The sequence below is a fragment of the Corvus hawaiiensis genome, chromosome 4 (genome assembly GCF_020740725.1).
Source record: "Corvus hawaiiensis isolate bCorHaw1 chromosome 4, bCorHaw1.pri.cur, whole genome shotgun sequence".
NCBI classification, from domain to species: domain Eukaryota; kingdom Metazoa; phylum Chordata; class Aves; order Passeriformes; family Corvidae; genus Corvus; species Corvus hawaiiensis.
Window position 1 is genome coordinate 66,059,952 of NC_063216.1, and position 26,691 is coordinate 66,086,642.

A 26,691-nucleotide genomic window follows, 5' to 3' on the forward strand; every position below is an offset into this window, starting at 1 on the left:
GTAATATTTATGACATATATCATTTTCAAAACCCACTGCTTAACCATCTGTCCTGTGCCTGTATATGGCTATTCTGCCCAAGTACAGTACCATACACTTACACCTGCTAAATATCTTTATTTTCAAAGCCATTTCAAGATAATTTTCAATTCTAATCCAGTTCTCTGGCATCCTTCCAATTCATTCTCAACTTTGTGACAACTGCAAATTTAAGAAGCATATTCTCTAAAACATAATCCAGATTATTGCTGAAAAAACAGATTAGTGTCTAAAATAAACTCTTGTGGAATACACAAGTTAAACAGCAGTAGTTGCTTGGGGTTTACCTTATCCAACCAGTTCTGCAACTATATCCCATGCAACTTGCATATAAACACTGCTTGATGTTCCCTAGCTTGTTTATAGGGGAGTCTTGTAAGACAGCATTCAGAAGTTTCTTAAAATGAAAATGTAGGGCATCTGCTCCTTTTCTTTTATCCACAAGTTTTAATCTCTTGTTACAGGGTATTAGATAGTTCCAACAAATCCATGCTGATTGCTGTTTGTTACTTTCCTCCAGGTATTTACAAAATGAATATTTTTCTGTAATTTTTCTAGGAACAAAAATGATCTGCAAATCTGTGACAGGACTCTTCCATCCATAGCTTCCCCCTCCTTTTAAGGATGTGTTTTTCTATTTTTCTGGATTTTTTTTCACACTCATTTTTCTTCTTCAGATTCTCAATGGTAACTGCTAACAGGGCTGAGACTAATTTAGAAAATTCTTCCAGTTTCCAAGTATAGCAAATCTGAGGCACAGCTAACCTGGGAACACCTAACACACTAAGTACTGCATGATTTGTCCTTTCTCTGTTCTAGGCTGTTTTCCATATACTCAAAATAACACCAGTGAAGACCAATGTGCTTCTGTTAAGCAGTAGAGCAGCACTTTCCTGGAACATGCTCTTACCAAAAATATACTTCCAGAACAATTTCTGTTACTCCTCATGTACACTTATTGTACACAATCTTTTCTTGTACACATTTTTTGGTCTTGGCTTCTTTGATGTGTTTTGGGATTTTTTTCTCTACATCTTTTGCTATTCTTTTGTATTTGCTCTGAATAATCCAAACTAGTTTTAATTTTGTACATGGTTCTTTCTTGTGCTTGACATAAATGAGCTGCTTATATTTTAGACAGATTTATTTTACTATGCATTTTTTCCTTCTATGCTGTCTCAATTTGCATTTTTTTCTCTTTATCTGTAATTTTTCTTTGGGGAACAAACAATTCTTTAACTTCTTTTCTCCAGACTCCTTTCTGAAGAGGTTATGCCCACAGTCCTCTCATATCCCCTTGAAACCTGTTGTTCTAATTCTTTTACCTCTTTCCTTTCCTGAAATCTGTGAGTCCTGTCATTGCAGGGTAATTCTCACCCAACCTGCCTTTTCTCTCCCTATTCTTTAACAGTTTCTCCCTTAAGCTGGTATCAAATATAGCTTCCCTTTAGAATTCTTTTCCCACTGTCTCAAAATTTGGTTGTAAGTGCATTGCAAAGCATGTTGGTAGTCTCCTTCACTGGCTTCCAGCAGGTGACTGATTTATTAAAATCCCTCATTCTCACCATCACCTCTACCCTGACAATAAAAATCCCCACCTACCTGATCTGTTTGGTGGTCTGTGCAATGCCTGCATAACAATGGAGCCCATGAGCTTTTTCCTATTATTGTTACTCATAGAGAATCTGTATATCCAACTCCCTGAACAGCTGGATCACAGCACAGATATTGGAATCAAAATATACAACAGCCTCTTCCTCCTCCCTGTCCTCTCACCAGGTCTGTGCTATGCCAGTTCAGTCACAGTGTTGCCCATGGATTAAGATTTGGTGTCCTCTGGTTTATTCTCCATACTTCCTCTGTTATTATACAAACAACTTATGAACTAGTGACCAGGGACCAGGTAGACCCATCAATCTCCTCACTACCACATCCAATTGAAAAGATTTCATGGTAAAGCATATCATTGCACATATTAAGCAGAGTCCCAAAGGAAGTCTTGGTCCCCACTCTATCAGGCGCATAACTAAAACGTCGATTTTATAAAACTTGGCATCTTCAAAAACTTAATGAAATTTGACACAAGTCCCTCTGGAACTGACTGAGATTCCTATCCAGTTTATTGGAAACTGGATTTGGTCCCAGACAATTACAAATGCCCACAAAAGGAAGTCTGCAATCTCTTGAACTATAATATTTTGCCTCTACATAAACAAAATGTTCCTACTGACTGTTTAATGGTACTACAGTTACTATAATCTTGTCAGAAATAAACTTCGGGGGATTTTATTTAAATAGCAACAATAATAACATGCCAAATAAGCACCATATAACCCCTCATAATGTAAATCTCTGTGTTGTTTCAGCTGTGCCCCAGTGCAAGTATGTGTACACAGGAGCCAACAACCTGTGTTACAGCACAGTGTGCTGCTGGGTGTATGAAGAACGTGTCTCAACCTGACCTACAGGTACATCCTGTCCTTACCTCTAAGTGAAAAGAGTTAAAACAAATCAAGAATTAAATTTAACAGCTTTGATACTGTTAGGCCAGAACAGACAGGTCTCAGAGAGCCTGGCTGAACAACAGTCTTCCAGAACACACAAAAGAAACTGAATTTATTCTCGTTCATGCCCATCCTGAATCACCTTATCAGTCCCTTTCATGTAGGAGGACCAGTCCAGAAAGAGAGTATATTCCTGAGGTATTTATTCTCAGTCATCTTGTTTCTCTGCTCTAACATCACTCTTCTCTGCTAGAAACTCATTTCAGTCAGTCTCAGTAGCTACTATCAGCAGGTTCCTTCATTATATATTTCTTCTTTATCACTGGTTATGGACAATATGTTTAAGAACTGCCGTTTCTCCTGGCTAGTGCCCATAGGCCCAAATTCTAAGAGGACTTACTCTTATCATCTGTGATGAGAAACTTACTCTTCTGGTTGCAAATCTGTACTTATTTTGCCTTCATTTGGGTCAGAAAGACAATACCAATGCTGTGAATCTGCTGTTTTAAATATGGAAATTCCTTTCATTTATTGCTTATTTCAGTAACACATTCATTTCTAAGTGCATACCACTAGATGTCTCATGGAAAAACTTGATACATTTTGTTTTGGTTCTTAAAATACCGTTTCTGACATTACTGTGGTTCACTCAATTTTATGACATGAACACTGGATTTTGCCACATGAGAATCCCACCATCTAAAACTGAGATGCCTTTTACACAGACATCCATAACCTGCACAAGTCATCTGGATTCCGATTACAGTCAATGGAGAGAAACCAGCCCTTTTACAAAGTGATTCTTCTGACCTATATTATATGCCCAGACTAAGATGAGATTAATTAAAAATGTGGTTTATTCATTGAGGCAAATCCAATCCCTTTTGAGATGAGTCCTAGTAGTTATAAAAAGCTGCAAGCCTGGTTTTCCCCACTTCTCCATTTAGTATGTATTTCCTGGAAAACAAAGAAATTCATCATCTGATGACGATGACAGGCTGCTCATGCAATAGCACACCTCCTGTATTCATTTCATGTATTCCAAGAAGACACTCTGTGGTCCCCATCTCTTTTGCCTAAGGCTTGACTGGCACCACAGACATTAATTATTCTGAATGACTGCACTGCTGGTGGCTGCAATACTCATAGTGTTCAGTATTTTATTTTTTTACCTCTCTAGTTCATTCCACATCCCAACAGTACTCAGTGCATGCTGACTTTACCATGCTCAGATGCCCTGCCATGTTTTGCTCTGTGCCACTGCTGAGTGCAATGCTCACGTTGTTCAAAAAGCAGTCCTAATACTGTTCTTGGGGACCTATTTCATCCCATACATGATTACAGCATTAAAAAATAGTGGTACAAACACCATACATATTTCTCCACTAGTTGCTAAGCTCAACTAAGTGAAACTATTTTTTGTTTCAGTTTTTCCATCTGAGGGTTATGTTTCACATATAGTTCCCCAAGATGGACACAAACACGAGCAAACCCAAATACATCAACACAAAGTATTTGTAGGAAAAATGAACTGTCAAAAGACAGTGTATTATGAAAATACACATGCACTGAAATCTGCACACTACTCTAGATGGATTGCTTTGTCAGCAAGACAGAGGTAAGCTTTGATAATTTCTAATTCATCACTCCAAGTAAAATCAATTTTCTGCTTTTCACCTAGTAAATATGCTTTATATTCAAAATCAGCAATACAGTCACTTCAGCCATGGATGAATTCTAAAATGAAAATTAACATACAGTTGGCATTGTAAGATCACAAAACATGTTAGTCATGCTCTCTCATTCCCTTGATGCATCAGAAAATTAAGCTATCAATAAAGAAATCGATGAAAATTCATATATAATCATTGAATGATGTATTTTACTCAAAACATGGCAGGAAAACCAATCAATATGTGTGCACTCTTTTGAAACTACAGAACCCCCAAGTCATAAATTGTATTAGAAAGAATTTTTCGAGAGAAGAAGAGCTGTGAAAACATTTTTTCATCCCATTCAAATCAAGACTAAAGTTTGGCCAGCATGACTATCAGGCTGGAGCATGAAAACAGACCATTTCTAGCTGCTGTAGCTACACCAGCATGTCATACATGCCTATAAACATCCCGATCTATGGCAGCTATGCCCATTCCCTCATACAGCAAAAACGTCACTTCCCTGGTTTAACTGTATGAAAATTGCTAAGGTGACTTAATGACAGTGTGAGATTTTTCCTGTTTTGTCAGGATTTACTTCTCTTGAATGAGAAATATGGTACACAGAGACTCCTTGCAGAGCAGGTGGTAGTTCCAAACTAGATTAGACAAATACTACTGGACCTCCAAAGTTTCTAACATGGAAACCTATTTTGTGACATCTCACCAGTTCCTTCCACTACAGAAAGAACTAGCAAGACAGCCCTGCACTCCAAAACTCCAATTCCGTAAGTAGTTTTTATTTAAACAAAAGCAATCCTTGGAGGGTGGTAGCAGTGAGAAATAACTGGTCATGGTCTCTGATAGCTTACAACTATCAAGTACCATATTATTTCTGTCTTCCTGGTTTTGACTGGAAAGATCTTCCACATGGAAGATGCAACTGAAGAGCTGTAAGTAAACATAAGACTGAAGAACAGGGCAGAGAAAAGTTGTTCAACTCTCTCATCTGAGCATAAAATGAGATGAGATAGATAAAATTTATCTGATTTCCATGCATGATATAAGGCAATACCAACTGGCTCTGCTGCTGAGACCCACAATTTGTTCCAAACCCTGGAACTATTTCAAGACGTTAAGATTACTTTAAATATGAGCTAATTTGGAACAAAGCATGATCACTGGGGCTATCACTTCCCATGATACTGTCAAAAGTCTGTGAAGTGCCTACTCTTGAGGGGGTCACTAAACTGAAACTTTATTTAGGCATAATTAGGTGAATACACAGAATGCTTGAAACCTTGCAATTCTGTGTTATTACTCTTTTAGACATAGAATATTTACCTTAGAGATGCTATCCAAGCTGGAATAAAAGTATGTATACTCAGAAAAAATGGTCTGGCAATCAGAGGGACGTGCATATTGTAGGGACTTCCTCATAGGCAACAAACCAAAATTAAAGAAATTTCCCCTCCAATCCACCTGACTTAGGAGATAACAACTTTTGAGCAGTCGACTACCTAACACAAATAACTAAGTGTTCAGAACGTTAGCTTAAAAATCCAAAGCTGGATAAAATCCAGGCAGCTTGTTTCTTCTTAATTATCAGGAAGGTGGTCTTCAGTTCATTAGGCAGGAACTGACTGAATCAGAGTCTTGGGAGCACTGCCAATACAGTCTGTTTCAGGATCAGCTGCTCGGGAAGGACAGTTACCTACTCTTGCTGTCAGTGCTCAGACTGCAATTCTCCAAACACTGCCTTCATAGTCATGAGCACCTACCAAATACCAGGGTTGTGCTCAGCTACACAGCTCAGTGGCAAAACCTTCATTTTGCCAGAGCAAGGAAGACCTTGCTCACCCTGCACTACATGCTTGCAAGAAATCAGAGTCACACAATCAACTTTTCTACAGCATTTTGTCTTGGCCATCTGCTACCAGTGCTATTTCTAATGTGCTATTTCACAAGCTATTTCCTCAAGCATTTCTAAAAAACATGAAGTATCTAATAAAACATGTAGCATCTTGAATGAGGTCCATGCCTATAGTGAGTCATAAAACCTCGCAAGGATTCTCTTCAAAAGTCCACATGGAGTTTATTCATATTTCAAAAATCCTTGCAACGAAGCAGAAGTTTCATCAAGATTCTACTGATCACTATGAAAGCACATTTGAAGAAACATGAGAGCCCCCCAAGAGACATTTTTGGATAACTTTATCCCAGTTGAGTTATTCATGTGTGGACACCTTTGCACAAGTGCCTTAATATTATCTAGTATGTAAAAGTGATAATTGTGATGTGTTAGACCCTAGCAGCTTCCTCTGTTTCAAAGCACTCTGGATCACAGCTAGCACACTCATTGCTGGGTCAAAGATGCACACTACTCCCTGAAATCATAGGGGTTTGAATCACTAAGCAGGCCCCTTCACAGAAACTATCTATTCAAACTTCAGCATGAGGAGCTGAAAGACTTCCCTATTTTTAAATAGGGCACCAGAAGGGAGCTTTAACTGAATTTCCCTAAGGACTTCCACAGTACTCAGTCCTCTTTCTAGTCCTATTTCAGTTCTTTCAGTAATTGTGCAATTTATCAAGATGGAGCTAAAAAAAAAACAACAACAACCCCAGCCAGGCTTCTGGCTCATGGTAGTAGACAGTTTTGCTTGGTGTCTCAGGAAATGCTTGATTTCATCTGTCTGGCTAGTGAAAACCAGCACAAACACACATTACAGTGTCCAGAACATTGCAGGTAGTTATTAAACAATAAAGTCATCACAAAAGTAGGATGTATTTCCACTAGAAGAGTTTGACAATATATACCATGTACTACAGTACTTATTCTATAAGCTTTTCCAGTACAGCATAAAGAGTAGCACAGCATATAGCAACATACTGTACTCTGGTGTTGACTTGTGTAACCTTCTGTTCCCTTTCTCATACAAGTCCAGCAGTTCACAGTGCTACAGTGTGTTATTTGGGATATATATAAAATATGCATAAATATCTGACAAAGTCTGAGCAGACACAGAGGTCTTCGCATACATTTCAATTTTATATTTGCTAATACTACATAATAGAAACAGAACTGTACCCAGTTCTTCCTGCCATATTTAGTACTTTATATCAAATCATACAGTGATGTGATCACATAGTACATCAATCACATATATTTTTTCTTATTGAAAAGTCAGCATTAGGATGATGTCAGAGAGACTAAATTATTTTCCCACTAGAAATGTCATCTCTTACACAGAATGTGAGTAAATATAAACTGCAGCTGTTAAAAAAACACCTTCTGAACAATGCAACCTAATCTTTGCCTATTTTGTTAACCCACTTAAAGAGGGTCAAAAACAAAAACTGTCTGGGACAATGGTAGCACCTCTTGGATAACATATTTAAGAAGGGAAAAGAACCTGCTGTGTAACAGCAGCTGGAAGACAGGAGTGAAAATACATGAGAAAATCTGTGTTAAAGACCTGCAAAGAGTTACAAAGACTAATGAAACAAAAAGGTGGTGGTTGTTCTATGAAACCACATATTTATGGCTATTTTATATGCTAGTGTTTAAAGACTAAAACAAGATCTTGATAGCTATAGGAGGGATGTAGCGAGGGGAAAAAAAGGGTTAGGAGTGACAAAGAAAATAATCTGTGATGACTGGACACTTAAAGATATGAAAAGATTCACGAAAGCAGAAAAAAATTATATTAAGGGGAGACAACAGAAGGTGACCTCCAAGACAAAGACTCATGTAAAAAGTGACTGTAGGGAGAGTAGAGACAAAGCCAAAACTATTGACTCTGACAAGCTTGTCTTAATGTCCTGCCAGGGGATTAAACTGATTTAACCAAGACAAGGTGAAAAACCTGCCAATAGCAGGTATTACAGTTTGGTAGTACGGTATATAGTACAATCTAACATCCAGCAAAATGGGGAAGGTACACATAATTCCAAATCTAAAATACTCCTATGAACCTTTGGAATGATGTCTAAGTCATGAATACAAGAGTTCTTCAGAGGCATGTGTCAAAGCCTGTGATCCCACACACAGTGAAGATTTGGTCTGGGCAGCTAAGGGAGTGCAAAATTCCATCTCAAACAGGCTTCACAGAAAACCCTGCATCCATATGGGATTCAGAATAGCTTGCTGAGAATAGGCACCTAAAAAGGAGGTAGAATCATCCTTTTGAAAGAATGGTTGCTATAGCAAAGTTACCTTTGGTTTTCACCCTGTGGGACCAAGGGAAGGAAGCTTAAAACCACCCTTCCCATTTTCCAGAAGTGCCCTACATTCTACATTCCAAAGTACTCTGTAATGAGATGCTCCTCATTCCTCCCGGGCCCAGGCTGCTAGGCAAAATGAAATGAGGGAATAAGCTAACGGAGCTTGTGTCCTGGAATTTTAGCATGCTGATTTTAGGTATGTTGGCTTTGGTTGAATGGCTAAGTCATGCTCACATAATCCTCTATAAGAAATATGACAAACCAAACTTACTAAACAGGTTCCAGATATAACAGGAAGACAGGTAGACAAAAAACATTATGGAAAATATTTCTGCCAAGTTTTGAAGTGGTTGATTTTGAACATCTGTTTTCTCAACAATTCCAAAAAATAAATTCAAGATGTTTTGCTGACAAGATTCTTTTCAAATAGCCAAAGGAAGTTTAGAAGACAAATCAAAACTATGAAATAATATATATGCTGTTTTACTTTTTCACAGTCAAAATATAAAGTAGTTATGAAACAATACTGGTAACTACACACCAAGGTAAAAAAGCAAGTCCCACATAGCAATCAGTACATGCTCACCTTCATCTGTAATGGTGCAGACAACCATAACAAGCCAAAAGATGGGCTACAAAGATTATCATTCCAAGAACAGGGACAATAATCACTCTGAAAACACAGATTACCACACTTACATTCCCTAATAAGAGAAGTTGTCCATAACTGTGCGACTACTTACCACTCAGAACTAATCTTTTTCTAAGAGGAAGAAAACCCCAAGCCTCCACTCATTCAGCTAATGACCTGTCACTACTTGAAACTAATATTTCTCAGAAAGTCCTTAGTCAATGCTAAATGCAGACAATGCATTCTGATGACTTAAAAAAAATGCATTTTTTATTTTCAGCTTTCTAAACACCCTCCAACCCTCCCACACATACACATTTGGTACCATTATGAATAATGCTAAAGACTACTGTATTCAAAAGACTAAATGGGTAAACACACAAACACATCTATCTTTTTCCTGCATACTGTGAAACCAGTTTTATTTCTTCTTCTTCTTCTATCTATGGATCTTGCAGAATTCCAAAGTTCTGTTTCACTCCTTCTTGTTTTATACGACTATAAGAGGATGCAGAATGGCTGGATGAGGTGTCATCAGCACACATAGGATGCTGCAAGGTGTTTTACTCTTTTATGCTGGTCACCATCATTTAACTCCATTTTCTCAGTACCTACTTAAAACCACACTGCACTTGAAGAAAAGATGAACCCATGAAAACTAACCTATGTATGCAGGAGGAGTTCACTAATGAACACTTGACAATATGACCTCAGACAGCATCAGACTGACAAGACAGTTGGTTTGGACTTCCCAGTCTATTCCATACCTAAATGACTGTGATCACAAAAGCATCCTTCTCCACCTGCAGCTGATCAAGAAAGATTGAGCTCTTTCCACGTAAAGAAGAAATTACTAAATTGCATGAACGGCCTCCTGACTTCTGCAGCAAGTTTTTAATAATTGCATCATATTATTTGGAAAAAGCTGACCACATCTTCACAAATACTTTGCTTCTGTATTCCAGTGCCTGTTACAGTATTCTCCATTTTCTGCAGAGTTCCTTGTTTTACACAAACCTCAGCTCCTAGTCTCTTGCCTTAATACACAGGATCTGCACTGGGACCAGCTCTTGCATTCTGCTACACAACCACGACCTCACATCATTTCAGCAGAAAATTAAACTGTCAGACAACAGGAAAAAGTTCATGAGTGCAAATACAGCGAATTTCTCAGCAACTGAATCCATATCAGAAAACCTCTGAAAAAGTGGACTGGCCATTTTGAAAACTAAAAATTTGTGCTTCTAACTTGGTTTCCTCTTGAAACTGTGCTGTGCATGCAAAACAGATCCATACTTTCAGGAAAACAATATACACATGAAATTATTCTTACTGAATGGAAGGGAGGAAATATTTTTATTTCTATTTTTATTTCATGAGAGAAGAGAATAACACACGTTGCTTCTGTAAGATAAAATTCCTTTAAATTTGAAAGGGCAAAATAATGAAGAATTTACTGAAACCAATATCCTAAGAAATCCTGTATCCCAGGTAACCACTTTTCACAAAAGCTCCTAGAATTACAGCACAAATTAAACAAAGAGTTAACATCTCACTTTGCCAGGTGCTAGAATTCTGGCTTATAGTTCAATCTGTTTCTCCCAGGAAACGAGACACCTACAGCTGCTTTTCAGCAACAACTCTGTTAATTATCAAAGAATAAATGAACTCTTAGTGTAAAACAGAGTGGCATCTAGCCTCTTCAGCCAAAACAATTATTTGTAACAGAATGTTCTTTTAGAGATCAAACTTAGAGGGAATAATCAAGGCCATAGAGAAAGATGAAGGTACCCCAAGGAAATTGTATTCTTTTATAAATGCCCTGTGTGTAAGCAGCAGTGCTAAAGAACTTCTTGATTTAATTTGTATACAGTTCCCTCGAGACTTCTAGAAATTTCAGGTTTAATGATTAAATAATCATTCAGTGTAAAAGTTACCAAGATAACAGCACAGCTAGGAGATAACAAAAATACTCCAGCTGAATGAACCACACTGAGTTGAATGAATCAGGCTGCTGAGGTACCCACTGGTACCACTAGCTGGTATGCTAAATAAAGCTATTCTAATTATAAAGACATAGAAAACAATAAAAAGTAATAAAAATTGAAAGCTACAAGTGTTGAAAATAAACAGTTCCAGGCTTGGAATATTGTGACAAATGAATTTGGAGGTACTACACTTAATATAAACACCTATAAATCAGTGTGGGTTTTTTATACTCAGGGGCCTTTCAGTGGGCCAACCAGTAAAGCAAAGGGAAAGTTATTTACAACTAGTTGAAGCTCTCAAAGTTGCACAGTACACACAAGCCAGTGTATAGATCATTCAAGTCTGGTGAACATTTTCCATCTTAGACATGCACAAAGAGAAATGAATAATATGAAGAAACTGAAAAGTCTGGATAATGGGATTTACAGGAGAATGATCATCAAAACATGGAAAAGCTCCAGCAACTGCAAACAGCCAAATGCATAATAGACAAAAACGCTATTGACTGTAGCTCTGAGCATGCTATTGGTGTTTGTACCCCAATGCCTCTAACATTAGGGGCACCAGAGTTCATTACTGTTTCATGGTAAAGAAACTTCTGTGTAGCTCATTTGAAACTATTTTCACAGAAACAGCTAGGTTGGGAAAGACCTCTGAGATCATCAAGTCCAACCTCTGACTGGTCACTACCTTGTTAACTAGACCATGGGACCAAGTTCCATGTTCAGTCTTTCCTTGAACACTTCCAGGGATGGTGACTCCACCACCTCCCTGGGCAGCCCATTCCAGCGTTTAACAACCCATTCTGTGAAGAAATTCCTCCTGATGTCCAACCAAAACCTCCACTGGCACAGCCTGAGGCCATGTCCTCTTTCCTTGTTGCTAGCTGCCTGAGAGAAGAGGCTGATTGTATCCTGTCTACAGCCTCCTTTCAGGCAGTTGTAGGGACTGGTAAGGTCTCTCTGAACCTCCTTTTCTCCAGGCTGAACACCCCCAGCTCCCTCAGCTGCTCCTCATCGGACTTGTGCTCCAGACACTTCCCCAGCTCCGTTGCCCTTTTCTGGACACGCTCCAGCACCTTGTAGAGGAGAGGGGCCTGAAACTGAAAGCTGATATATGCTTAACATCTTGGTAAGCCAGTGCTACAAAGTGTCAACACAGAAGCTTCATCCATATCACAAGACTTGAAGATCCATGGGCTCCACTGGTCTCATCTTAATCATGACAAGTCTGGAAAAAGACATTTTGTTAAGAAGTCATCTTAGGAACGGCATCCCAATCAGTTTTGTCCCAGAGGTGCACAAAGTGGTGCTTGCCCCTGGCAGTGACCGAGAGGGTCACTTAAACCTCAGACACCTGACCCAGGTGAGGCCTTGGTGGCTTTCATGGCTCTACTCCTGTGCAACACATGCACCTGATCCCTTCCCTTGCTGAATTTAAGAGAACAGCAAATATAGCATTCATCAGGAATGCATCGCTTTCTAAACAATAAAAATACTTCTCATATGGATCAAAGGTGGAATTCAAACCTCTCAAGTCTCACAGCAATAGACATAAATTATAAAGACATTACTGCTTTAAACAAAAAACAGGATCCACCATGCAGAAGAAAATCTGCCTAAGCAGAAAGTGGTTCATGTCTGCAGAGTGGCTGAAGGATCTGACACATCTCTGAGCTTGTTACAGCTTACGCTGTAACCCACTCCTCCTTCCAAGGATGAGGGAGCATCAGGTATCAGGTCCCTACAGATACTGCCAAGGGAAAATAATGTGTGATCTGCAGTAAGGAGGAGGATGTAGTGATGACACTGTCAATATTCATGTAGAGTATCATTCACAGAAAAACACAATAATTTATTGATGATAACAAAACTCTCTAATAGAGACATGAATTCCTACTGAAACACTTACACCTTGTAAGAAACAGGCTTTTCGCATTTTCTTTTATTCTTTTTCAAGAACAGTTCAAAATAAAGCGTTTGCTATTATGCTGTCACCACTGAAAATCTAAGAAAAGGCACAGTGTAAGAGGGAAGATAAAAAAAATTCAGCGAGCTAGTAATGAAATTTTAAGATCTTCCTCACCATATAAATCCATTCATAACTTCTAAGCAAAATACACTCACCTTTGAAAATTAAAAAACTTTTAAAAATCAATCAAACCTTCATTTAAAAAAAAGTATAAACATTACCACAGGTTTCAGTGGGCACAGCAGAAGGCCCACAGCATATTTTTAGGCTCTCATGAAGTTAAATGTTTTTAACATAATACACCCATAAAGGTGAAGCCAAGTAATGACTATGTGGCTCTGTAAGAATTAGAGACAACACATAAAAGCACTGTACAGAGAGCACGGGTAGCCTGTGGGACACAGAGAATGGCAGATATACCAGAGATAAGAGACTTTGCTCCCTCATGCTGGTACATCTGTCCCCCCTAGTATCTCTGTTAGAAGGTAAAGAGATACAGCAGACAGTTCCCAATACATGTCTGTGTCTGTACCAACTAATCAATGATTCAACTGGAGAACAGAATAGTCTTCATTGGACACAATCCGCCCCAGAAATAAGAGGACAACATGAAGTCATGCCACTCCCAGTTCACTTTGTGCAGAACACAAAATAAAAACGTGGGTTAAAACCCTCCAAAAGTTATGATGCTAAGCATTTGGTTGTTAGAAGAAGTGTACATGCTCATCCCTGGTGGCTAGTAACAAATTGCTTCTATTAATCCAGCCAGCTCAGAGTTACATTATTCCCTTCCGTTAAGTCACTTACGTATGCTCTACCCACTGCATCGATGTGCAATTTCATAACCCAGTCATTAAAGTGCGCTGATTTTACCTTAGGAAGGAAGGACGGTGGTAGGTCTAACTTTGCAGTCATGAAACCAACACCAGGAAGAAAAATTGAGAAATTTCATTAAAAAGAAGTATTCATTAAAAATGGCAGCATGGGGATGTAAACGCAGAGTTCCTGCTGGCACCACTCAAATGATAAATGCACTAAGAAACCCAGTCGTCAGATGTGATTGCAACCAGTCTATAAATAGAGACAATTCCAATTGCTCATATAAATAATGCCTTTGCAAATGATCCCTCAGTCATGTTGTGTTTTGATTAAAGAGCCCTGTGTGAGAAGTGTGAAATGAACAGAAATGCCACTGAAATTCGCTTCCTCTCTTGCACAATACAAACACTTGCGACCTCAACCTCCACCCAACCGAGCACCTTCTTTCTCATTCAAATCAATGGGACATATTCAGTACTTTTTAAAAATAAGGCCTAGTCCTGAATACAAAGGTTTAAAAATTCATGACAGAAAATGTCACTTGTGATCAGTCAGTTTTAACTTCTGGTGTACTTTTTTTCTGCTTAATAATTCAATCTTAATGTAAAGATTTTAATGATAGATTTTAAAGCTATTTTGTCACATATACAGTCCTTAAACTGCAAGTCACCTAACATTGAAACTGATTTTGCTCCAGCCTTGAAAATGTCACAGATATTGAAAGAACTTTGCTCCAACACCAAACAAGAATGACGAGAGGTGAACCACAAAATATTACATCCTATTATTTGCCAGAAATGTATGGATATGCCAGAATTATGGGCATTATTGGCATTTTTCAGTAATCAAAATTATGTAAGTCCAGTTACCTAAAGAATCATAGAATCATTGAGGTTGGAAAAGACCTCCAAGATCATCAGTCCAACCTTTGACCTAATACCACCATACCCACTAAACATATCACAGTGTCCCACATCGATTCACTTTTTGAACACTTACAGGCAGAGAGCCTCCACCACTTCCCTGGGCAGCCTGTTCCAATGGTCTCTTCCACCAGGCAGCAACTGACAGAACAAGAGGACACTGTCTCAAGCTGCGTCAAGGAAGGTATAGGTTGGATATTAGGAAAAAGTTCTTCACGGAAAGAATAATAAAAGTACTGGAATGGTCTGCCCAGGGAGGTGGGAGAGTCACCATGTCTGGATGTGTTTAAAAAAAGACTGGACATGGCACTTGGTGCCATAGTCTAGTTGAGATGTTAGGGCATGGGTTGGACTCAATGATCTTGGAGGTCTCTTCCAACCTCGTTATTCTGTGATTCTGTAATGCCTCACCACTCTTTAAGTGAATAAATTTTTCCCAATATCCAACGTATACCTGCCCTGGTGTAACTGAAGGTCATTTCCCCTTGTCACTTGTTACCTGGGAGAAGAGGCTGACACCCACCTGGCCACAACCTCCTTTCAAGCAGTTGTAGAAGCAATAAGGTCTCCCCTGAGCCTCCTTTTCTCCAGGCTGAACACCCCCAGCTCCCTCAGCTGCTCCTCATCAGACTTGTGCTCCAGACCCTTCCCCAGTTCCATTGCCCTTCTCTGGATACACTCCAGCACCTCCATGTCTTTGTTGTAGTGAGGAGCCCGAAACTGAACACTGGTGTGTTCTTGCCAGTGCTAAGTACAGGAGAAAAGAGTTTTTTAATAGAATAAAAACATTCTGTAACTTGATAAACTTTACCTTTTTTTTTTTTTTTTTTGTGAAAAGTAAAGCTGGCACATTCTTGAAAAATTTGTAATTCAAACCAAGCATTTCAAACAAGTGTCAGTGCACTATATCACAATTTCAAGTGTTTTCCACCCCAATTTGATCACCGAAATAAAAAATAAAAAATAAAAATTAAAAAATAATTTGGGAAATCATTGCCACAACAACTGACAAAGAAAGCCAGTTGGCAGCCCTGAGACCTTGTCTGCACAAGGTCTACTCAGAAAGAAAACGTGTAAGAAATTTTACTTGGAAAGTTAGAATACATAATGAATGATAGTATGTAACAAAATGGCTTATGACTTTCAGGCAAATATAGCAAATACCATTACTTAGTGGGTTGCACCTATTGTTAAATATTTTTTCCAAATTAATTCCTTTTTTAACAAAATCATGAACATCATGTTCCACTTAAAGCATCTCTCTACACCAATAGTTACACACTGTATTTTGCTAGATTTACCTAACTAAAAAACCTAGAAAACAAAAACCATTAGGCTGTGTGCCATTTAACTAAGTGCCTTATATGCAAATTTCTGAGGCCAGCTTTATGTTCTATGTTAAGTGACAGTAATAGTTCATCATTGTGGGGGCCAGAGCATCTACAGGAATTAAATTACTCCTGTTACTTTAAACTTTAAGTCTACAGTTTCTTTGTCATTCCACAGTCCAGTTCTGTGCAGAAGGTTTTAAGTAATTGGCATCCTGTGTCAGGTGTGAGGATACCATGAGCTGCACAATTGCATCAGCAGGTAACAGGGTATTAGCATGGCAATATACACAGCTAACATTTGTGTCAGACTGCAGCAAACCAGCCTCTAATAGCAGGCAGTCTTTGTCTCCTTTATGCAGCACAGATTTTATATCATCGTGTGTTTTAATCTTCCTTCCCTTTCAGGGCAGGTTTTCTGCAGAGATGGGAATGTGCACAGTGCAGGCAGTGAGGGTGTCTCACACCCAACAAGCACTGCTGCTGGGCACTTGGTGGTAGGCGTACCACAAAGGATGTGAAATCCCACTTAATTGTTCTTTTTGACTGCATCAAGCATAGGCTTCCTACTCTTCTCTTCTAGGCCCTTACTAATCAGTGTATCAGCTACTGTCACACTGTGTTACTCCTGCCTCTGCTTCCTCTGCTTTGCTACTTGACAGCTGTGTTCCCCCAGTTCTCCAACAGTCCTTTTAGTGTTTTTCACATGCGGACTGCATTTCTTGAACTGACCCATAAGAACTGTACCACTTTCCCCTCCTCATTCTTGCAACAGACCACTTTCTTGGATGGCGTATTAAAGAAGCCAACTGTGTCGGTCTGATAAGCCCCATACATATTAGGATGAACTATGGGGCACTCCATACTTGTTCTTCCCACTCAGTTTGACTTGTACAGCTACGAAATTCAATTAATGAAATGTACAGTCTTCACCAACATGCACTAACATATTCATGTCATTAGGCAATACTGAACCACAATGACAATTTGGATTCTATGCTGTAATTACTCACGAACAAACTGATCCCAGGAGCACACCTCAGGAAGATCTTTTAGATTAGGATCTCATCTTTTTCAGTGTAATTATGCCACGCAGTAGGCGTCAGTATTTCTCTTTTTCTTTCTTAGCTGTCTTGCATTTGAAGCATTCCTTCACACTAACCATGAGAAAATGTGATTGATTCTGTGATATGTCTAAAAATCCTACAGAACAGTAGGTAAGCATTATATAGGGAGATATTTCTGCTATGTTCTTTATAAATACATACACACACATTTTTGTCTGCTGTTGGCTGATTCTTTGACTTCATCTGTTTGAGCCTAAACCCCAAACTCATGATGTGTGGTATCCTCCAGGAACTTATTCCCAGATGGATAGCATAAATGGGGTTGTTATTTCAAAATAAAGATTAAGATTAGTGCTTATCTTCTCAGTAAGGAAAATGCCTAAAAAAATTAAATTGTGACCTGCATGACTACCTTTGATATTAGTATATTACTATGATGATATATTACTATACATAATATATTACTATGATGGGATAGACAAAAAAAATGAACAAAAGAGTAGGTGTACTCAGCTCTGGACCAACCAATAAGTGTGAAAGTAGTCCCCAAACCAGTGCTAGCAGGAGAAAGAAAGACGTCTCTTCCTGTTGCTCACTGGCAAGAATATGAGAGACTAGAAAGTAATTATTATATAGGACTTCCCCCTTTCAGTGTTCCAAGTCCCCAGCTCAGAGAGCACAGTTTTGCTACAGTACTGCTCCAATCTGAAGCTGTATTTCCAAAACTCAGGCTGTGATAGCAGGAGAGAAAAAGGCTGACAAGTAGGCGTTGAATTTGTGCCTTAAAAAATGTACTCATCACTTACTAGACTGCTCGCAAAACAATGTTAAGGATATAAACTCCCAATTTTCTTTGAGTGTGTAGCTGATGTTCAGTGTGAAAGACGGTTTCAAACACTGACTGAAGCTTTGAGTTTAGGCTGATAGGGGTCCCTCTTCTGTGACAGGTTATTTGAAACTGAATCTCCACATTTTTGTTATTTCCTTGCGTATCTAGAGGGAAAAGAGTTAGTGTGTCCATGCAATCTCAGGTTTAACAAGAAAACTAAACAAGGCTTTAACACTTCCATTTAATATTTCCTCTGACAAGTTCATTTTTCTTTATTTTCTCATGGAGTTCTGTTTCCTATTCTATGTAATAAATACACACAATTTTCCTCACGAGTAGATTGTGGCATTGCAGCAAAGAAAAATTGTAGCAATTTTTCAATCTGGCATGCTCATTATAATTCTTCACAATAATTGTGAAGACACCAGAAATCCATCTTTCTCACTTTCATACAAAATTGTTATTAGAACAAGAAAAGGAATTATTCACCTTAGCCTGTTATGGATGCATTCACATTAATACAACAAATACTGTTATTCCATTTTGAACAAATTGCTATGTATAACATGCCTTGTCTTACTCATCTTTTATCCTTCAGGAGAAATCTTCTATAGCATGAAAGTCAAACCACATGAAGTCACAGATGGAATGGAATTGTTTTGGAAAACTGGTAAGCAGATATGACAGCCTACAGATTCATGCTCTATCAGTTACAGTGGAGGGAGCATACCTCCCTCACCTAACATAAGTGTGGAAGAGCAACATAGCACAGCAACCAAAGAGGAGCTTATTGTAGACACAGATACTGAAATATTTTAGAGAAGAAAGATCAGAACTATTAAATAATTACTATCAATACACACCTGCTCCTAATTGATTTTAAAATCCTTCCTCTTTCTTTTACCAAAACAGATACATTCTCATTCAAAAAATTTTTTTTTAATTTGTTTTAAAATCATGAGTTATGAGCATCCTGATAAAAGTATTTGAAGATTATTATCTTATGTGATCATTTATTATTGGGATCTGTGAGATTATCAATAATGAATGCAAACTTAGAAGTGGGTTAAAACAGAACACAGTATGACTGTTGAGGTTTAAGAATTTAGTGCTCCCACTGAGATTCTCCAAACTATGCTGCCACTCATTCATCTCCCTTCCCCCTGCATCGAGCTGGAGAGGAGAACTGGAGGCACAAAAGGTAAAAATCATGGGTGGAGATAAGAACAATTTACTAGAAAGAGCACTAAGATAAGGAAAGAACAGTAGCAGCAACAACACTAATAACAAAAGTGCAGAAAAAAGAGGGAGTGAATCACATGCAAAGAATGCTCACCACAGAGATCGACCTGACCACATTAACCCTGACCACTCCCTCCAGCTCGGAGCCGGTGGTACCCAACCACCCCTCCGGCTCGGAACCGGCACCACCACACCTACTCGCCCAGACCCGGCTCCAGCATGGTCCCAAACAGGACCATTCCCAAACACTGGTACAGCTGACGCCACACTGCTGGCTGCAGGAAGGGCTTGGCATATAAATACAAGCTCTACTGTGACACTTTCCCATACCCATCTTATTTGCAAGTTAAGACAAATAAAATCAGTTTAAAGGTATTGGTCAGTCAGTCTAACAATTTGATATCTTGCTAGGATATCTGAGCTCTTCCTCAAACTGGCTGGGCAACAGTCCATTAAGACATATTTGACTCATATTTCAACACCAATCTCTGGTTTATATTTCATATGTCTGAAACAAGACAAATAGCTGAAAAAATTACAATTATTGATTTTATTGATACAAAACCACATGCAGAATGCTTTCCAAAGGTAATACAAAGACAGCAGGAAAAACTGAAAAACTACAATTTCCCATAAAGGGGGATACACAGTAATTTGTGAGCTCAAAACACAACTCTCTTATTTTCTAAAGAAACAGTTGCTGTCTAGCTTTACCAACTTGTACAACTTAAAAATGATTACTCTGTACATTTTAGTCAGTTTATAAAATGCAGCCAAGAAATACGTGATTGCAAGGACATCTAAACAAACACAGAAATACAGATGAAATTTCAATAAATCATCTAAACCATCTGCCTAAATCATCTATGCATTGCTGCAGTATGAATTACACCTCTACTCCTTCAAGAAAAGGTCTTACCTTTCCTGAAAACTTCTGAGATAACACAACATTCCTGTGCAGTTTAGTCTATTGCTTTACTAAATATTTAGTCAGAGAGTTCCCCGAAGCATAGCACAAATATTTGTGTGTGTAAAAATTAGGCTAATCACTATTTGTTTATTTCCTTCATCCCCTGCCACCTCTTTGGGACAAATATTGAGAGCCCTCTCTATAGCAACCTAGTGCAGAGCACAAGGCTTATGTACTTACTGCTACCATTTCCCTCTCTCCCTTCTCTTGCCTTCTTTCCTCCCTTCCTCCACCACCTCAAATTTTGCCTTATAGTATGCATCTACTAAATCTCTTCTTCTTTTTTTAAGCTTAATGTGTTATGACAAAACAGCTTAAACATACCTGTATCTAAAGCCTGGCATGACATTAATTTGCAACAGTTTGCCTATTTCTGTAACTCAGCTCCATCAATGGGCTCTGAAAAATTCATATTCAACCTCTGCTGATCATGTATACAAGGAAACAAGTTGATACAACCTGCTAGAATCTGTTTCAGGTTTTGGAGTTTTAAAAGAGGAATAAATGAATGTTGAATATGAAACACTTAAAAACTTCCTGAAGTAATGCAGAGATAGCCCAAACTTTGTTTTCTTTTGAACAAGAATACTACTGTCCAACTATACACTGTAGTATGGAAGAGTTTTGGTTTACATGCAATGGAATCGAGAGAAGAAAAAGTTTCACGGGCAGAATCTGTCACTAGAACAGCCAAAACAACTGAACCTGGAAGGAAGCAGAAAAGCTTCTGAGCGCACACACTCTTCTTCAGACCTGCATCAAAAGCAACAAATCTCAAGGTAACAACAGGACAGGAACAAGTACTCCCAAGTTTAACATCATGACGTTATTTATCAAACATTCTGAATGAAAACAGTGGTTAGGAGTGGAGGCAAATGTGTGTGTTCTTTAGGCATCTGTAGGCCTATGTTAATATTTCATTTTTCTACAGGAACTTTTCTCAAATTGACAGAAAATATAAGAGGAGACAAGAGCAAATTAAATTGTTTCTGTGACTGTCTCATTTGCAGAAGTGCACAGCAGATAATTATGCAAGAGAAACTAAAGAAATGGAGCTGGATCACTTGATTATGGATTGCATGGGAAACAGCTTTTATCACTAACTTTCCACAGACCCAGAAGTGTTGTGGGCAGATCACTGAAATCAGTTCTTCAAGAGTTAAAGAGTCAGCAGTGTGCCCTGGCAGCCAGGAAGGCCACCCGTGTCCTGGGGGCATCAGGCACAGCATGGACAGCCGGGCAAGGGAGGGAATTGTCCGGCTCTGCTCTGCTCTGGGGCAACCTCACCTTGAGTGCTGGGGGCAGTTCTGGGTGCCTCAACACAATGAAGATTTAAAGCTGTTATAGAATGTCCAAAGGAGGGCTATGAAGGGTGAAGGGTCTGAAGGAGAAAGCCAAGGAGTGGATGAGGTCACTTGACTTATTCAGCCTGGAGAACAGGAGACTGAGGGGAGACCTCAAAGCTGTCTACAGCTTCCTAACAAGGGGAAGGGGAGGGGCAGCCATTGATCTCTTCACTCGGGTGACCAGTAACAGGACCCAAAGGAACAGCATGAAGCTGTGCCAGGGAGGTTTAAGTTGGACATTAGGAAAACTTTCTTCACGCAGAGGGTGATTGGGCACTGGAACAGGTTCCCTAGGGAAATGGTCACAGCACCAAGTCTGATGGAGTTTAAGTGGCTCTAAGGTGCCTACAGCTCGGTGCACCACACCCTTATTGTTATACAGCAAATTATTTGAGTGTGACAATTTTAAGAAGAACCCTGACAAGGCACAACATGCCTTCCTTACGGTGCTCTGTTCATGCAATGTAGATACACTCTCAAATTCTGACAGCACTTTTTCTTCTGGTTTTCCTCACCACGACAATGGCAGCCTTAGCACTTAATTGACTTTTAGCATTAGATACCACTGTATGTCAGCTATGTCCTTGCTTATTTGAGAAATGTGACATATTGAGCATTTTGAAATTTCAGACTGACTACATGTGTGTTATGAACAGAGGTGAATCCAACATCACTTGAATTCAGTTTGGGCGTTATTTATCACTCAGAACAAGCAGAACCAGGAATTCTTCTTGAAGAACTGGAATTACCGGTTCATCAATAAAGTCCTTTATTTTTCTTTCTTCTGTCACTTGATATGCTTCTACAACAATGCTGCATCCTACCTAAGCATTTCAAAGGGGACTTTACAGTGACTTAATTCCACACCATTATTTTTGGTACAACCCCAGCTTCTGCCTTACTCTATAAAAGGGAATAGTACTTCATTTCAGTAAGCTGCCTTTCTCTGACAATTTTTAATATGCCACAGGAAAGTGGGTGCCAATCTTTTTAAGAAAAACTCAATATAGTTGAGTTGATTGAAAACCACAAGTGAAATATTGTTCCTAGGGACATTTTCTATTCTTGGCCAGCAATGTCAATTTGATCTTCCTATGTAACCATTGAATCTAATGTCACCTATGCTCTTCCATAATTTCAGAAAGCAATTAGCCATTCCTTCACTAACAGGACTCCTATAGTCTAAATGCAGTAAAATTCACCGTGTTTCTTAAGTACGTTGTCATGCTTCCTGTAGGAATTATTAAATTGAAAAGTAGCAGTGATATATATAAATGCTGCTGTGGGCATGACTAATCCAGTCCACACAATGGTTCAGGATACTGCAGACCGAAACTTTTATTTTGTCACTTTCTTCCTAATGGCATCTTACACAAAGAAGAATAATAAACTGTTCTGGCAAACTTGCTCCCAGATTTTCCCCTGAATGAGACTGCACAGAACCTCCCTCATCCTATCTGAAGGGGTGACAAAATGCAGGCACCTCTCATATGACAGGCAGAGGCATGAGCCCTGCGTGTCAGACACAGGGAGAACTGAGAACACTCATCTCCACAGCCGTGGGATGAGGGTGCAGCCAACTAGGGCAGGAAGGGCCAGTCACTCCGTAGGGACAACCCTGCTCCTGGCCTGTGTGGGATGAAGTGTGCAGGTGTGTGTCCAGGGTCGGATACGGTGACACTGTCTTGCTGTGCAACCACAAGGCTGGAGGTCTGACAGGCAGCCCACCACTGATGTAATCACTATTCATAGTGGTGCTGTAAAGTACTCGCCAACCTGCTTGTGAAGTGTTTCACTGTGTGTATACAGTATTTTAGTTTAGGAAACACCTAAATTTAAGCTCATTATGCAGCAAACGCGTGCTGGTTTTGTTGCATTATTCTAAGCTCCTGACAGTGTTTAATGAGATAGTTTACTTGTTTATCTATTGGTCATGGTTGAATGGAAATTAAAATTATCATAGCAAGATAAGTACCTTATCCATTGCAAGAAAGCATCTGTCTATACTCAGAAAGTGCATCTCTTGGCCACCTCAGCTTGTTCAGGAATTTCTACTAATTCTTCACCTCATGAACAATATTCACAGCTTTCTCTTCCACTTCATGCTGCTTCTACCTCCATGCTCCCCTTTTTCCCACATCCAAGTCTCTTGATCACCTCAAGAGTTGTTTTCCTTTCTTTTCGTCTTAGTGCCACCAGATTTTAAAAGAAAAATTAAGGATTAACTACTTGCAGCTGTCTCATTGTTCATTCTAGCACTATAAAGTATTTTTAATCTCCTCTTCTTGCTAAACTCCTCTTTTTAAGAGTGTGATATCTATTATTCTTTGTCCATAGCCTAGAACAATGGAGTGCATTATTAACTAGCCCGTGAGTAGCTATGTTACCAGCACTATGGTATAAGTATATTTTATGTATAGAGCCCACATTGCATATATACACATATGAATAAACACACATCAGAGATACCAAATTAGGTAGCTCGGTAAATTTTAAGAACCGGAATTCAGGAACAGTTAATTTATCCTAGCTTACTTCTGCTTTTTTCCTCTACATACCAATGACAGTTCATTAATACATTCTCAGCATGTTACCAGGAACAGCTGTTAAATAATAAATGCTGTACTGTATTATTTTCAGTAGGTGCTTCAGCAATTAAACTCTGGGTGCTTAATTTCTAGCTCAGTTAGGAAAAATAACTGTATCTTATGCAACCAAGTAAAATATGAGGAATTACCAAAGAATAACAGAAACATCAAAATACCCATTGTAGAGAATTATTGTTCTCTGTGAGAAAATGTTGGAAACTCAATGCAAATCAACACATCAGAACCTCGTGTATTTCATTTTTTTTTTAAACCAATCCACCCTCAGGCAGCACAACTCCTAGGCTGTGCAAGAGAAGTAGAGAGAACCTATGGGCGGAGGCATGACAAAAAGGGACCCTGAAGTCCCACACTCCCAGAATCAGTCTGCAGCATCATTAACTAGATGCAACATGAAACCACACTCTACAGCTAACTCTCTGAATATTCACCACTAGCTTGGAGTAATATCCACCAGAAGAAAATCTTCAAAAACCCTCAACAATCTTGCACATTCAAATTTTTAAATAACTCTTAGCCAAACAGCCTAAAATTAAGATAAATTAATACTTGAGAAAAAAAAAACCCCTACATTTCATTTGGTCTGCCTACATAATACATATGGCATTTCCTAAACATGAGAATCAGCTTTGACTACAGAAGGCTATTAAGCTACAAAGCATAAAAAAACCCCAAACCTGACAGCTACTATCCACCAGCTTTTCCACTTGCAAGCTATCTTGATTGCCTTAGTTTACACAAACAATTGTTCAATTTAAAAAAAGTATTTAAAAATATGGCTAGGACTGCAAACATCCCTGTGAAATGTTTATATTATCAGCATAGTCTGATTTATATTTTTAGTTTTATATTTTTTCAATCAAGTTTCTTAAATGTACTGTACCTCTCTGATAGTCATTTATCATTTGAGAAGAAAAGTAAGAACTATCACCTTTCACAGGCTGTCTTGTTTGAAAAATAGTTATTTTAACTACTAAAGCTACTAATAAACTAAAGTTTTATTACCTTAATAAAATAGTACACATAATAGACTGCAGTATTACATTGTTCTAGCTTGAAATGTATTCATATGATTTACATCTGGACAATACTACACCACCCGACTCATTATTCTGAATAAGTTAACTATTTTATCTCTCCACAACAAGACCAAAATACATGAAATATTAATTCCCCACAGAAATTATTTCCACAATAAATGCACAAAATTTTCAGACTTATAACATGGTTTTAGTTTCCTTTTAAAAATAAAAGTTAATTTAATATTAAAGAAACATTAAGAATAACTGATTGGGTGGATTTTGTGTGCAAGTACTAGCTTTTCAAACAATCAAACTCTCTGAATGCAAAAGCTTATCACACAGCTGTTAGAAGGACTGCATTCATTAACGTCAGCTATCAATCAGTCACAGTAGAACTCTCCTTAAAACATGAAATGTGATTTGCATAGAGGCCTGCTCACTGTTACTGAGCACTAGTTAACGAATCCTTCCTTTCATCTCAAGGTACAGTACGTCATGGAGTATTATCATTACTTAAAGCATAAGAATATTTGGAATTAATTGCATTTTCTTACTTTGTGCTACATATATGAAGGTGGTGATGCCCTGGCACAGGCTGCCCAGAGCAGCTGTGGATGCCTCATCCCTGGAAGTGTTCAAGGCCAGGCTGGATGGGGCTTTGAGAAACCTGAGATAGTAGAAGGCATCCCTGCCCATGGCAGGGGGGTGGAATTCAATGATCTTTAAGGTCCCTTCCAACCCAAACCATTGTGTGATTCTGTGATATGCTACGCACCAACCCTGCAAACCTCCTTTTTTCTGTACAGTTCCTCAGTTATCCTGAGGATTTTCACTAGTATTTTTACATTGACAAGGAACTACTTGACGGGGGTTGAAACTAGCAAAACTACAAGTCTGGATAGGCTTACTGCATTATGAAGTACATTTATTAAAAATGACCTGAAGTTGAAAACAAAGAGCATTTTATACTTGGATGTTAAACTTGGCATACTGAAATGACTAGGAACATCTCACACCTCCTGCTCGCCTGACTCTTATGAGTCAGTCATGAGTCTCATTACATTTCATGGTGACTTTATGCCACATTTTCAGATTCATAGTACTTTAAAAAAATGAGATTCAGGTTCTGAGCCCCATGCTTCAAGAGAAAAAAGACCTCAAAAATGAAGCCTAAAGGACATGACACAGCAGAACAATAAGAAAAGCCCAAGAATATTAACTTTTAATGATACATAATTTGGAGGGATCTGTTACATGTGATGGAAATAAGGTAAAGAGTCCTCTGAGCCAGCAAGAACCAAGTTAACTTGAAGAATACACAAACCAGCACCAGTTGAGGCAGATGCACACCCAGCACAACACACCACGACCACGGGAATGATGCTTCCAGACCCAATCTGCTAGCTCTGCACAGCACAACAACACACCATACACACAAACCAGCTTGGGTTTGGAAAACAGTGAGATTTTCAACACACTTGTACATTTCCTCATGCAGGTTTTTAACAAATTCCACAGCAACA

At 38.7% G+C, this 26,691-nt stretch overlaps 1 protein-coding gene across 1 annotated transcript in view; it reads right to left on the reverse strand.

Moving 5' to 3' along the window:
* Positions 1-26,691, reverse strand: part of PRKAR2B (protein kinase cAMP-dependent type II regulatory subunit beta) — an 82,423-nt gene that overhangs the window by 21,514 nt on the left and 34,218 nt on the right. The window lies entirely within an intron of this gene.